At 38.4% G+C, this 13,684-nt stretch overlaps 1 long non-coding RNA gene across 1 annotated transcript; it reads left to right on the forward strand.

The window, feature by feature from the left end:
- Window positions 1–308: 308 nt before the first annotated feature.
- Window positions 309–3,718, forward strand: LOC145541806 (uncharacterized). Its single transcript, XR_014079301.1, has 2 exons — window positions 309–353; window positions 3,254–3,718. It is a non-coding gene; the product is annotated as an uncharacterized LOC145541806 (long non-coding RNA).
- Window positions 3,719–13,684: the final 9,966 nt, after the last annotated feature.

Genomic DNA, 13,684 nt, shown 5'->3' on the forward strand with positions numbered 1-13,684 from the left:
ACTGAAAAGATAAGAAAGGCTGAACACCACAAATGCCAAGCCAAGGAGCTTCAGGGCATCTTTCAAAATCACAAGCATGAGATGTGATCCTAAATAAATTGTTAAACTAATTTAAGAAATCAAAAAGTTCAATACAAAGCTGAAGGATTTTACAGTTTTAATGTGCCTTTGTTACACATTTCACCTCACCGTGTGATTACTTTTTTTAAAATAGGAGTATAGTTGCTGCTGTGTCATCTTCTGCTGTACAATGAAGTGAATCAGACGTACTTATACATATATCCCCTCTTTTTTGGATTTTCTTCCTTTTTAGGTCACCACAGAGCACCAAGAAGAGTTCCCTGTGCTATACAGTAGGTTCTCATTAGCTATCTATTTTATACATTTGTTGTTGTTGTTGTTCAGTTGCTAAGTTGTGTCTTATTCTTTGTGACATAGTATACATAATAGTGTATGTGTGTGTGTGTGTGTGTGTACATATATATATATATACATGTATGTTTATACATAGTAGTGTATATATGTTAATCCTAGTCTCTCAATTCATCCCACACCTCCCTTTTCTCCCTTGGTAGCTATATGTTTGTTCCCTATGTGATCATTCATTAATAATCATTGAAAGACTATAAGCATTTTAATCTAAAAGGTTATCCCATCCCAAGTAACATTCAAGATAAGTCCAGATGGAAGTTTGCACCTTCAGGAATCCTGCTGAGTAGCCAAAACACAATCCTCGCAAAAGAATTTAGTCTGATACCTATCAGAGCATAACACTGAATTAACAACAGCTAGGATTTGATTAGAGGTGGTATTTTCTGCAAAATATGTAAAGTGAGCAACTTATGTGTATCATAAGCTTCTTCGATTTGAAGTGCTAGAAATAAAATATTGTTTGAAGGGGAAAGAATCAGAGACTGGCAACCAGGGCAAGAAGATGACAAGAGGTTTATTTGTTTGTTTGTTTTTAATTAATTATTAGATTGCTTGCTCTTGGCTGCATTGGGTCTTCCTTGCTGCGTGTGGGCTTTCCCTAGTTGCGGTGAGTGGGGGCTACTCTTCATTGCCATGCAGAGCTTCTTATTGCAGTGGCTTCTCCTGTTGCAGAGCATAGGCTCTAGAGCGTGGGCTCGATAGCTGTGGCACACAGGCTTATTTGCCCCTTAGCATGTGGGATCTTCCTGGACCAGGTATTGAACTTGTGTCCCCTCCACTGGCAGATAGATTCTTAACCATTGGACCACCAGAGAAGCCTGAAATGTGTTTTGTTTTTTCCCTAAATCTTGGCACATACTTTTTTGAGTAGCGCTTTTTTATTTTTTAATCTCTTTATTTGTCTTCCCTGGGGGCTCAGGTGGTAAAGAAATCTTGCCCAAAGTTCAGGAGACCTGGGTTTGATCCTTGGGTTGGGAAGATCCCCTGGAGAAGGGAATGGCTACCCACTCTAGTATCTTGCCTGCAGAGTTCCATAGACAGAAGAGCTTGGCAGGCTACAGTCCATGAGGTCACAAAGAGTCAGAAATGACTGAGTGCCACTTTTATTTATCTTAAAATACATTAAAGTATTTCAGTGTATTCTATTTCACCTCATTTCCATTTATCTTTCTTTATTTTCTTTATTCTGACCATTATCTATTTATATTTACTGAGTTTGTTGGTTCTTGGCTGCTCAGCATATTAGTTGGAGATCTGAAAGCAGTGATTTGACTCTTGCTTCATTAGTAATATTTTAATATCAGCTTGATGTTTTCCAAATAGGCTCAACTTTTGTTTTTAGCTCTTGTTTAATGTTTGGGAAGTAACTCTATTAAAATTTTCTTATCAGGGCTTCCTTTGCTTTCAATGAAGCAAGTATGAATGCCTATTTCACTCTTTCACACCTTCAATAAAACTGTGTTGTTGAACAGAAAACAATAAATGAAAAACTGTGTAACAACGTACTCAATGAACAGCATGCTCTTTATACTGTCTAGATTATGGCATGTGTGCTAAGTTGCTTTAGTCATGTCTGACTCGTGGCAACACTATGAACTGTAGCCTGCCAGGCTCCTCTGTCCATGGGATTCTCCAGGCAAGAATATTGGAGTAGGTTACCATGCCCCCTTTCCAGGGATCTTCCCAACCCAGGGATCGAACCTACATTTCCTGCATTGACAGGTGGATACTTTACCACTGAGCCAGCAGGGGAGCTATGATTTGCTGTAAAATAACTCAGAATCATGCTTTGAACTTATGTAGCTCCTTCCCTTTGACACACTTAATGGTTTGAAAGAAGGCTAAGCTGTCTTCCTGCAGTTTAATACTGGGAGACAAAATGGCATAACCAAGAAAGCAAGAGAATTGTTAGGGAAGGAATTGATGTTTGTCTCTTGGGATTGTACTCATATATCTTGTTGCATAACCAGAATACAGTGAAGCTTAAACCTAGGTAGAAAAGGTATGGTATTGCACGTTCTATGAAAATCTTACTGGGTCTCCTAAAAAAAATTTGGGGGAATTATTTAATGATCATCTGGGTAGACTACTTCACTTTCACTTAATGTAAAAAGGAGGAAAAATACAAAGCTATTCATTTTACTATAAGATAACCTTAAATATATCATTATTAAAGCAATGGGTTTTCTTCTAGAAGAGGAAAAAAATGAAACACATCTGTAAAATCTAAAGATAGCCTTTATGGTTGATCAATGGATCTGCATATTCACCTACCTGAGTATTATTCTAAGCAGTACAGCAGATCTATAAACTGAATGTTGTCAAATGAAAAGTATTCTGTGTGCACAATTATTTTAACTAGGCAGTTAATATTTTTTCATTATCATACAAATGTATTATATTGAAAACTTGGTGGCCAGTATGATATTAAATGGGAAGGCCTTCTTAAGTACAAAATTGGCATTAAAAAAATCTATCATATATTTGCAAATATGCAAGTGGAAAACCTTTAAAGAATTTAAATTGCCCTAGTTAAAATAAAAATTTTCAGCCTAATTAAGATGAAAAACTCCCTGTGTGTACATGGGAATGCCACTGCTAATGACTGCAATTAGTCTCTTCTGTCAATGTAGCTGAAATTTTTCATATTTTGTAAGCCTGCCCTATTGTTCTACCTGGGGCTATCCATTTTGGTCTCTGTGGCCCCAGTCCCTGACTAGATTTCCCAGAGTCCCTTGTAGACCACATGACTGAATTCTGGCCAGTGGACTGTGAAGTTATACCTCCATCATGCTTTCTCTTTTCCCTGTATCCCCACCAGATGGGTATAACATCAATAAGGCACAAGAAAATTGACAGCCACAAGATGGAAGAGTCCAGATCTCTAGATCAACCCATGGAGGAAAGCCATCTTCAATCAGGAACCCTTCATTGAACAGCTTTATCAGCAAAAGATATATTTTTATTATGTTAAGCCATTATAATTTTAGGTTTTATTGTCACAGCTAGTCACTCCAATATAGTTACCTAAGTTAAGTAATATTTCACCTTATTAGAAGAAACACATATGCACATACATTATATGCACACAAAAGAAGCAAATATGTACAAATATACATACACTGTTTTCATCTCTTTTTTTATTGCTAATGGGAGTATGAAATTCCACAGTCTTTCTGGAATAAAAATTGGTGGTCTTTATTAAAACTCTACCTGTTCATGCTTAATTATGTGATTATCTTAACCTATTTCTAGGAATCTATCCTGAATAAATAGTATGCAAAGATTTAGCTTGTGTGGTATTTTTTTATATTGGCAAAAATCTGTAGCCACAGAAATATCCATACTAATCAATGATTTAAATAAATTGTGGCACTTTAGACAATCATATTTTAGGCAGTTAAAATATTAATTACCTAGAGATTATCATACTAAGTGAAGCAACTCAGAGAAAGACAAATATCATATGGCATTACTTACATGTGGAGTGTGAAAATATGATTCATATGAACTTATTTCAAAACATAAATAGACTTCCAGACATAGAAAACCAAAATCCTTCAAGTTAGGCTTTCAACATTATGTGAACAGAGAACTTCCAGATATACAAGCTGGATTTAGGAAAGGCAGAGGAACCAGAGATCAAATTGCCAACATCTGCTGGGTCATAGAAAAAGCAAGAGAATTCCAGAGAAACGTCTATTTCTGGTTCATTGACCATGCTAAAGCCTTTGACTGTGTGGATCACAACAAACTGTGGAAAATTCTTCAAGAGATGGGAAAACCAGACCACCTTACCTGCCTCCTGAGAAACCTGTATGCAGGTCAAGAAGTTACAGTCAGCAATAGTTAGACCCGGACACGGAACAACAGTCTTGATCCAAATTGGGAAAGAATTATGTCAAGGCAGTATACTGTCACCCTGCTTATTTAACTTATATTTAGAGTACATCATGTGAAATGTCAGACTAGATGAGCTCAAGCTGGAGTCAAGATTGCCAGGAGAAATATCAATAACCTCAGATATGCAGATGATACCACCCTTATAGCAGAAAGCAAAGAGGAACTGAAGAGCCTCTTGATGAGGGTGAAAGAGGAGAGTGAAAAAGCTGACTTAAAACTCAATATTCAAAAAACTAAGATCATGGCATCTGGTCCCATCACTTCATGGCAAGTAGATGGGGAAACAATGGAAACAGTGAAAGACTTTATTTTCTTTGTTTCCAAAATCACTGTGACTTTGAAATTAGAAGACACTTGCTCCTTGGGAAAAAAAGCTATGACCAACCTAGACAGCATATTAAAAAGCAGAGACATCACTTTGCTGACAAAGGTCCAGATGGTCAAAGCTATGGTTTTCCGGTAGTCATCTACAGATGTGAGAATTGGGCCATAAAGAAGGTTGAGCACCCAAGAATCGATGCTTTCGATCTGTGGTGTTGGAGAAGACTCTTGAGAGTCACTTGGACTGCAAGGAGAACAAACCAGTTAGTCCTAAAGGAAATCAGTCCTGAATATTCATCGGAAGAACTGATGCTGAAGCTGAAGCTGAAGCTCCAACACTTTGGCCACCTGAAGCTGAGACAACTCGTCGGAAAAGACCCTGATGCTGGGAAAGATTGAGGGCAGGAGGAGAAGGGTGAGACAGAGGATGAGATGGCTGGATAGCATCACTGACTCAAAGGACATGAGTTTGAGCAAACTCTGGGAGATAGTGAAGGACAGGGAAGTGTGATGTGCTGCAGTCCACAGGGTTGCAAAGAGCTGGACATGACTTAGCAACTAAACAACAGCAACAGTGGAACTAAATGTGATTTTAAATTGTTGTTTTTATTTCTGTATTTTCTGATTTTTTTTCAGTGGATACACACATTTTTGTAATTAATTGTGTATACATCCACACACACACTTACATGTATTGTGTGTGCATATATATAAAATTGGAAGGAAGGGAGAGAGGTAAACTTGCTGTAGAACAGGCTTTCCCCCAGAGTACAAAATGAGGTCTTTGATGATGGTAAAGAAATGTAGGAAAAAGTTGTTTATTGAGGACATGAAGATGAGGAAAGGCACATCAGACAGAAATCATTCCATATTAAGTTGATTCTGAAAAGAACTACAGAGGACACTAAAATTCTGAGTATTTTATACTACAATTTTTTTAAAATTAGTGAATCATGGTACTCATGCAGTGATTCTGGCCTAACATCCACATGTGCTATATCCATCCTAATCCCTGTTTCACAACACTGCAAGATTCATGCCTGTCCAAACCTAAGGACATCAAGGCAAACATACACTTTGTATTTTTAGCATCCCCTCTTCTTCCTGCTTCTTTGTCCTTTTTTTCTCTATATTTTCTCTTGTTTTATAACAATACTTAACCACCCAAAGCCCAAAATTGTCCTGACATTTAAGATTTGGATATTTCTAAGCCTAGTTTCTTTTGTTTGTTTATTTTTCCTCTTTATTTATTTATTTGGCTGTACCAGGTCCTAGTTGCAGCATGTGGGATCTTCAGTCTTCATCAAAGATCCTTTAGTTGTGGCATGCAGAATCTTTAGTGGGATCTTTAGTTGCAGCATGTGGAATATAATTCCCGGACCAGGAATGGAACCCAGATCCCCTGCATTAGGAGTGTGGAATCTTAGCCACCGGACTAGGGAAGTCCTTAAGCCTAGCTTCTTTTAAATTTTGGAACTGTGATCTTGAGAAAGTTACTGGCACATGTTGGCACTTGTCCTTCCCTTTCTTCAGTGAAATAATTAAACCATGGTTCTCACCTACTCCAACACACAGAGATTTTGTGGTAATGAATTACCATAAGAGATAGATCTTGAACTTCACTCAAGGTTTTCTCCCTGTGCCTCTGTTCTTGACCTAAAAAATATCTAGTTCCCAATCAAGGACCCTGAGAGAGTTGTATGAATGCCTAGGGATTTTTCTCTTGCTCTTCCTTTTTCTCTTTTATTCCTCCCTCTTTCTTTACCTTACTTCCTTTCCCTTTATTTTTTCTTTCTTTTTGTATAGTTATTAATGTATTTTAAATATTACTTCTAGGTTAATTCCCCTCTTGTCTTCCCAACTCTTTATTACTGAGAAAAATGACAACTATCCAAATCTATCAATTACATCCCCAAAATCAAACTTTCTCAGGAGTATCTATTAAGAACAAACCTGGGAAACAGGAGTTTCCTTCTTGGAAAACTTCAGAAAAATGAATCATTTAGGATGTCTGGCTGCTGATATTCAAATGTGGGCAGAGACCTGTATGGATAGCCATTCACATTTTCATTAAAGGGGCTTTAGTGTACATGCCTTTGCATCAACCATAGAGTCCTTCCCGCCCACACCTGCCATTGTGGGTCTGGAGACTAGGACCCTGAGCCACTCTGGCCCTGAGGAGCTGGCCTCTGGGCTTCTCCTTCTAGTGAGGTTCAGTGTCATTGAAGTTCTTGTCCAATCTTTTCTCATTTTTATCCTCTTCTGGCCACCACTTTTAAAAAACATTCTGGCATTCTCATGTGTAAATGTCATCTGTGTGACTCCAATGGGAAGAAACGGTAGGATTTAGGGATTCAGAAATCCTGGTAGCAATGGGTTTCTTTTGTTTATATGTGTTGCTCAGTGTTGTTAGTCGCCTAGTTGTGTCTGACTCTTTGTGACCCCATGGACTGTAGCCTGCATGCCAGGCTCCTCTGTCCGTGGAATTCTCCAGGCAAGAATATTGGAGTAAGAGGCCACTCCCTTCTCCAGGGGATCTTCCTGACCCAGGGAGTGAACCCAGGTCTCCTGCACTGCAGGCACATTCTTTACAGTCTGAGCCACCAGGGAAGCCCTTCTTTTGTTTCCTCACAATCAAATAACTTGTGTGTTTAGGTGTAATTTCATTCTGGAGAGGTCCTCTGAGCTTCCTTGATGACGTTTTTCCTTTCAATGAGAAGAAGAAAATATTGCAGAGAAGCACTTTTGGAAGCAATCGGGGTGAATAATGAATAAAGTAAGCAATGAAAAGATAAATTCTTGGGAGCCTAGAAAGGAAACTATCTTTATCCATCTGAAAAGTAGTTCCATCATGTGTATCAAGGTTACATCAAAAGGTTATTTATCCAATGCAACTATGTTTCATAAAGCACGTGCTAAGAATTTTATACACATTTCTTCACTTAAGGGAAGTAAATGAATAATAGATATAATCTCCATTTTACAGAAGAAAAAAATGAAAGGTAAAAATTTCACCAAAGCTCAAGGTCTATACTTCAGTTCCCTAAAATGTGAGTATTATATTAAAATAATTGCACCTACTTCATGAGTTATGAGGGCTGTATGAGATAAGGCTTATAAGGAGGTTTGCACAGGTGAAAACTTGATAATTGTTAGCTGCTATTTTATTATTATTATTTATAAGTGGCAAATTCTGAAACCAGTATTCTTGTTCCTAGTGTATAAGTACAAAAAGGACAGTACTTGGAAAAAACAACAACAACAACAACAACAACAAAAACACACACACAACTGAAAAATGGGCAGAAGACTTACCTAGACGTTTCTCCAAAGAAGACATACAGATGGTCAATAGGCATATTAAAAGATGCTCCATGTTTCTAGTTATTAGAGAAGTACAAATCAAATCTCCAATGTTAACACCCCACATGGGTCAGAATGTTTACAAATACCATTAAAAAGTTTACAAATAACAAATGCTGGGGAGGGTGTGGTGAAAAGAAAACCCTCCTACACTGCTGGCAGGAATGTAGGTTGGTGCAGCCACTATGGGAAACAGTATGGAGGTTCCTCATAAAACTAAAAATAGAATAACCATGTGATCTTGCAATCTCACTCCTGAGCATGTAGCCAGACAAAAATTAAAAGATATAGATGTACCTCTATGTTCATAGCAGCACTGTTCATAATATTCAAGACATGGAAACAACCTAAACGTCCATCAACAGATGAATGGATAAAGAAGATGTGGTGTATATATATGTAATGGAATACTACTTGGCCATGAAGAAGAATGAAAATGCCATTTCCAGCAACATGGATACAACTAGAGACTGTGATACTAAGTGAAATAAATCAGAAAGAGAAAGACAAATACCTTATGATATCACTTATATATATGGAATCTAAAATATGGCACAAAAAAACCTATCTATGAAACAGAAGCAGACTCACAGACATAGAGAACAGACTTGTGGTTGCTAAGGAGGGTGGGTAGGGTAGAGAAGGATTGGAAGTTTGAGACTGCAGACGTAAATTATTATATATAGGATAGATAAAAAACAGTCCTATTGCATAGCACAGGGAACTATATTCAATATCCTGAGATAAACCATAATGGAAAAGAATATTTTAAAAAGTATGTATATGTATAGCTGAATCACTTTTCTGTATGGTAGAAATTAACACAACACTGTAAATCAACTATACATCAATAAAAAATTTTTAAAAAGAGAACAGTGGTGGAAAGGCTGGAGCAATATCAGGAAGAACAGCAATATAGATCAGGAATAATTCCTGAGCCCATAAAATGCTGTGTTGGGGACTGACCTGACCAACAGGCTTGTAGTCACCTGGTCCAGATAACAGTGATGGTAATGAGAACAGACACTTTAATTCTTCTAGTGTAGCAGGTGCTACCCACATCCACTTAGTTACCTACCCTTTTTGAAGATTTTCACCACACTTTGAACCACAGGAAAAGATAGAGGTACCTAATATTTTCTGCACAAGAATGATAGTTCTTCCCATCCAAAATTTTATTTGCTCTTTCTTAATATGTGTTGTGCTTAGTTGCTCAGTCGTGTCTGACTCTTTGCAACCCCATGGACTGTAGCCCGCCAGGCTTCTCTGTCCATGGGGATTCTTCAGGCAGGAATACTGGAGTGGGTTGCCATGCCCTCCTCCAGGGGATCTTCCCAACCCAGGGACCGAACCCAGGTCTCCCATATTTCAGGCAGATTCTTTACCATCAGAGCCACCATGGAAGCCCTTTCCTTAATATAACTTATCTAAAGGCAATATTGACTGCTTTATTGACTATGCCAAAGCCTTTGACTGTGTGGATCACAATAAACTGTGGAAAATTCTGAAAGAGATGGGAATACCAGACCATCTGACCTGTCTCTTGACAAACCTGTATGCAGGTCAGGAAGCAACAGTTAGAACTGGACATGGAACAACAGACTGGTTCCAAATAGGAAAAGGAGTACGTCAAGGCTGTATATTGTCACCCTGCTTATTTAACTTATATGCAGAGTACATCATGAGAAACGCTGGGCTGGAAGAAACACAAGCTGGAATCAAGATTGCTGGGAGAAATATCAATAACCTCAGATATGCGGATGACACCACCCTTATGGCAGAAAGTGAAGAAGAGCTAAAGAGCCTCTTGATGAAGGTGAAGGAGGAGAGTGAAAAAGTTGGCTTAAAGCTCAACATTCAGAAAACTAAGATCATGGCATTTGGTCCCATCACTCCATGGGAAATAGATGGGGAAACAGTGGAAACAGTGTCAGACTTTACTTTTTTGGGCTCCAGAATCACTGCTGATGGTGACTGCAGCCATGAAATTAAAAGACGCTTACTCCTTGGAAGGAAGGTTATGGCCAACCTAGATAGCATGTTTAAAAGCAGAGACATTACTTTGCCAACAAAAGTCCGTCTAGTCAAGGCTATGGTTTTTCCAGTGGTCATGTATGGATGTGAGAGTTGGACGGTGAAGAAAGCTGAGCGCCGCAGAACTGATGCTTTTGAACTGTGGTGTTAGAGAAGACTCTTGAGAGTCCCTTGGACTGCAAGGAGATCAAATCAATCCATCCTGAAAGAGATCAATCCTGGGTGTTCATTGGAAGGTCTGATGTTGAAGCTGAAGCTCCAATACTTTGGCCACCTCATGCGAAGGGTTGACTCATTGGAAAAGACCCTAATGCTGGGTAGGATTGGGGGCGGGAGGAGAAGGGGACGACAGAGGATGAGATGGTTGGATGGCATCACCGACTCGATGAACATGGGTTTGGGTAGACTCCGGGAGTTGGTGATGGACAGAGAGGCCTGGCGTGCTGCAATTCATGGGGTCGCAGAGAGTCGGACACGACTGAGCGACTGAACTGAACTGAACTGAAAGGCAATAAATGTAGGTTTCATTTTGAAACACAAAACTTGCAAAATAATTTTGAAAAATAGCAGTGATTTGTGGTTGTCTCTTTCCACAAAACCAGAATGAGTCATTTTATATGTCTTATACTTTATATGTCTATAACTGTTACTTATAATAATCTTCAAGAACTTGGGAGCACAATGCTCCTTTTGGGATTAGAAAACAGTCATTTAAAAAATTTGAGGGACTTCTCTGGTGGTCCAGTTGTTAGGACTCCATTCTTCTAATGCAGTGGGCACTGGCTCAATCCTGGTTTGAGGAACTAAAATTCCACAAGTTTTGGTAGCAAAAAAAAAAAAAAGAATTAAAAAAAAATTTTTTTAATGGACTTCGCTGGTGGTGCAGTGGATAAGAATCCTCCTAGCAATGCAGGGGACACTGGTTCAATCCCTGGTCAGGGAGGATTACACATGCCAAGAGGCAACTAAGCCTGTGCACAACTACTGAGCCTATGTACCACAACTGCTGAGGCCTGCGTGCCTAGAGTCCATGCGCCACAAGAAGAGAAGCCACTGCAATGAGAAGCCTGAATACCGCAACTAGAGAAAGCCCGCCCACAGCAATGAAGACCCAGTGCAGCCAGAAAGGAAAAAATTACTTAATATTTTAAAAAGTTGAAAGGCCATGATCACAAAAACAAAATCTACCTACCTTTCTACAGGACTGAAATAACAGAGGGAAGTATGGCAAATAGTTCATACTAAATTGGTTAGCAAAAATCTTGGCATTGACAAAGAAATCTTATTCCAGACTTTTGGAATCCAAAGATATTCCCTTAAGGCAAGTTACTTAAATTTTTCAAGCATGAAAATTTTCATTTACAAAATGGAGATGATATAATGATATCCGCTTCTTAGATAACAGTAATACACATTGTTGAGTACACAGATAATCAACATAGTCCCTAGTACAGGATTAAGCAATCAGTAACTTTTATCATTAACAATCAGCAAAAATAATAAACAGATTCACAGTAGAGAAACTGGATCATCTAAGTCACTGGAGAGTCACTCTGGGAACAACTCCTGAAAACCTCATGTAACTCAAAACATGCATAAGACATCAAGATAGATTTTTCTCTTAAGAATAAATGTAATGAGGGAAATAATAGTCTGAGTGCATGTAAACCTAGGCAAATGAAATACATTTCTTACATCCAACTTACTGTTTAATGCACAATCAACAATTTTTAGTGAGGGGAATTCAAATTATTTCAATGTATATGCATAAAGTGAGACCTTAATAATATTTTTCATTGCTCACTGTTTCAAATTTGCTAATTCGAATCAGTGTGAAATATAAACACACTGTTTATCCAAAGACCATTCAGTATCAGAGAGAGGGTATTATAAGAAATGAGGCACAGGGGAGTGTATCAAAGGATTTCAAGGGATATACTTTAAATATAGAGGAAGACAGTAGGAAATGTAAATCCTGTAACATCTAAAATTTAAATTGCTGGAATTTGTTTTACAACTGTGAAACCTATAAAAAAGGTACTTTTTTTTTAATATGCACAGAAACCTAAAAAGGAATGTGAAATGATGACAAACTAAAACACCCCACTCCCAAGACACTTGTGTGATGGAAGAGAACACAGAAATGTGGGAGGGAGGAGGTGGGAAATCCTACCAATTGCATGGACAAAAGCCAAACTTCTAATAAAAATTGTGCCTGCAAGGTTTGGATTTCCATGCTGACATTTCTGCCTCAGAGTATAGATCAAGCTTTACCTGATGACCTAGCTTCCAGATTCCACACTTAAAGTCATGTCTTTAATCACATACTTGTCCAGAGATCACATAGAATGATAAGGTTTTGCTACCACAATTCTAATGTCAGAAACTGGAAGAGAGAGTTTTAGTTCTGTTTTTGACTCTTAATTGGGAGAAGGAAGTTCTTTTAGCTTAAAAATTGAAGGCTTACATCTTCAATTTTTCCTATTTCAATTTTCAAAATGGGATTTAACTATACAGTTCATATGACAGTGAATTATATCCATGGGATAAAGATCTTAAAAAGATCACAAAATTCAAAACTTGCATAATTCTAGACAGATTATTTCCCCCAAAGAACAATATAATGTAAGAAATAGTATTCTCAGAATAATCATGGAAGCTGACAGATCTCTTAAGGAGTAAGTCTGGAAGTGATGGTATGCTGGAGCCCGTTGGTCATTTATGCCTATCTCTTTCCAACTACATGCTCTGTGATATCACATTGGTAGCTTGAAATCAGTCATGCTGGCAGTACTTATACCACGTGCTCAGTTATTCAGTAATGTCCAACTCTTTGCACCCTTTGGACCATAGCCCACCAGGCTCCTTTGTCCCCAGGATTTTTCAGGTAGGCATACTGGAGTATGTTGCCATTTCTTCTACAGGGGATCTTCCTGACCTAGGGATCAAACCTACATCTACTGTGTCTTCTGCATTTCAGGTGGATTCTTAGAAATTGGCAAATGCTCTAAATCAGGACTTTTAATTATTTTTCAAAAAGCTGAAAGTCACACAGATTCACATCCATCACATTCTGTTTCTTCAACCAAGTCACATATCCAGCCCAGAGTCCCTGTGGGAGAAGAAACAAATTCTACCTCTTGATCTGAGGAGTGACAAAGAATTTGTGATCATATTTAATCCAACAGAGTCTTCCCTCTGGCCACAAATTCTTTATATTCTCTGTCATGCAAAACAAAACAAAACAGACCACCTCTCAAGATACCTCAAAGTCTCATCCCAAGAAAGCATCAGCCTCAAAGTTCAATATTTCTAACTAACAAAAACCCACTACATAGCCCAGAGAATTCTGCTCAATATTCTGTAACAACCTAAATGGGAAAAAAGAATTTGAAAAAGAATAGATAGGTGTATGCTTCTGCTGCTGCTGCTGCTGCTAAGTCGCTTCAATCGTGTCCGACTCTGTGCGACCCCATAGACGGCAGCCCACCAGGCTCCCCAGTCCCTGGGATTCTCCAGGCAAGAATACTGGAGTGGGGTGCATTGCCTTCTCTGAGATAGGTGTATATGTATATCTAAATCACTTTGCTGTACACCTAAAGTTAACACAACATTATTAATCAACTATTGT

This window comes from Giraffa tippelskirchi, chromosome 3 (genome assembly GCF_054371585.1).
Source record: "Giraffa tippelskirchi isolate mGirTip1 chromosome 3, T2T-mGirTip1v1.2.pri, whole genome shotgun sequence".
Taxonomy (NCBI): Eukaryota; Metazoa; Chordata; class Mammalia; order Artiodactyla; family Giraffidae; genus Giraffa; species Giraffa tippelskirchi.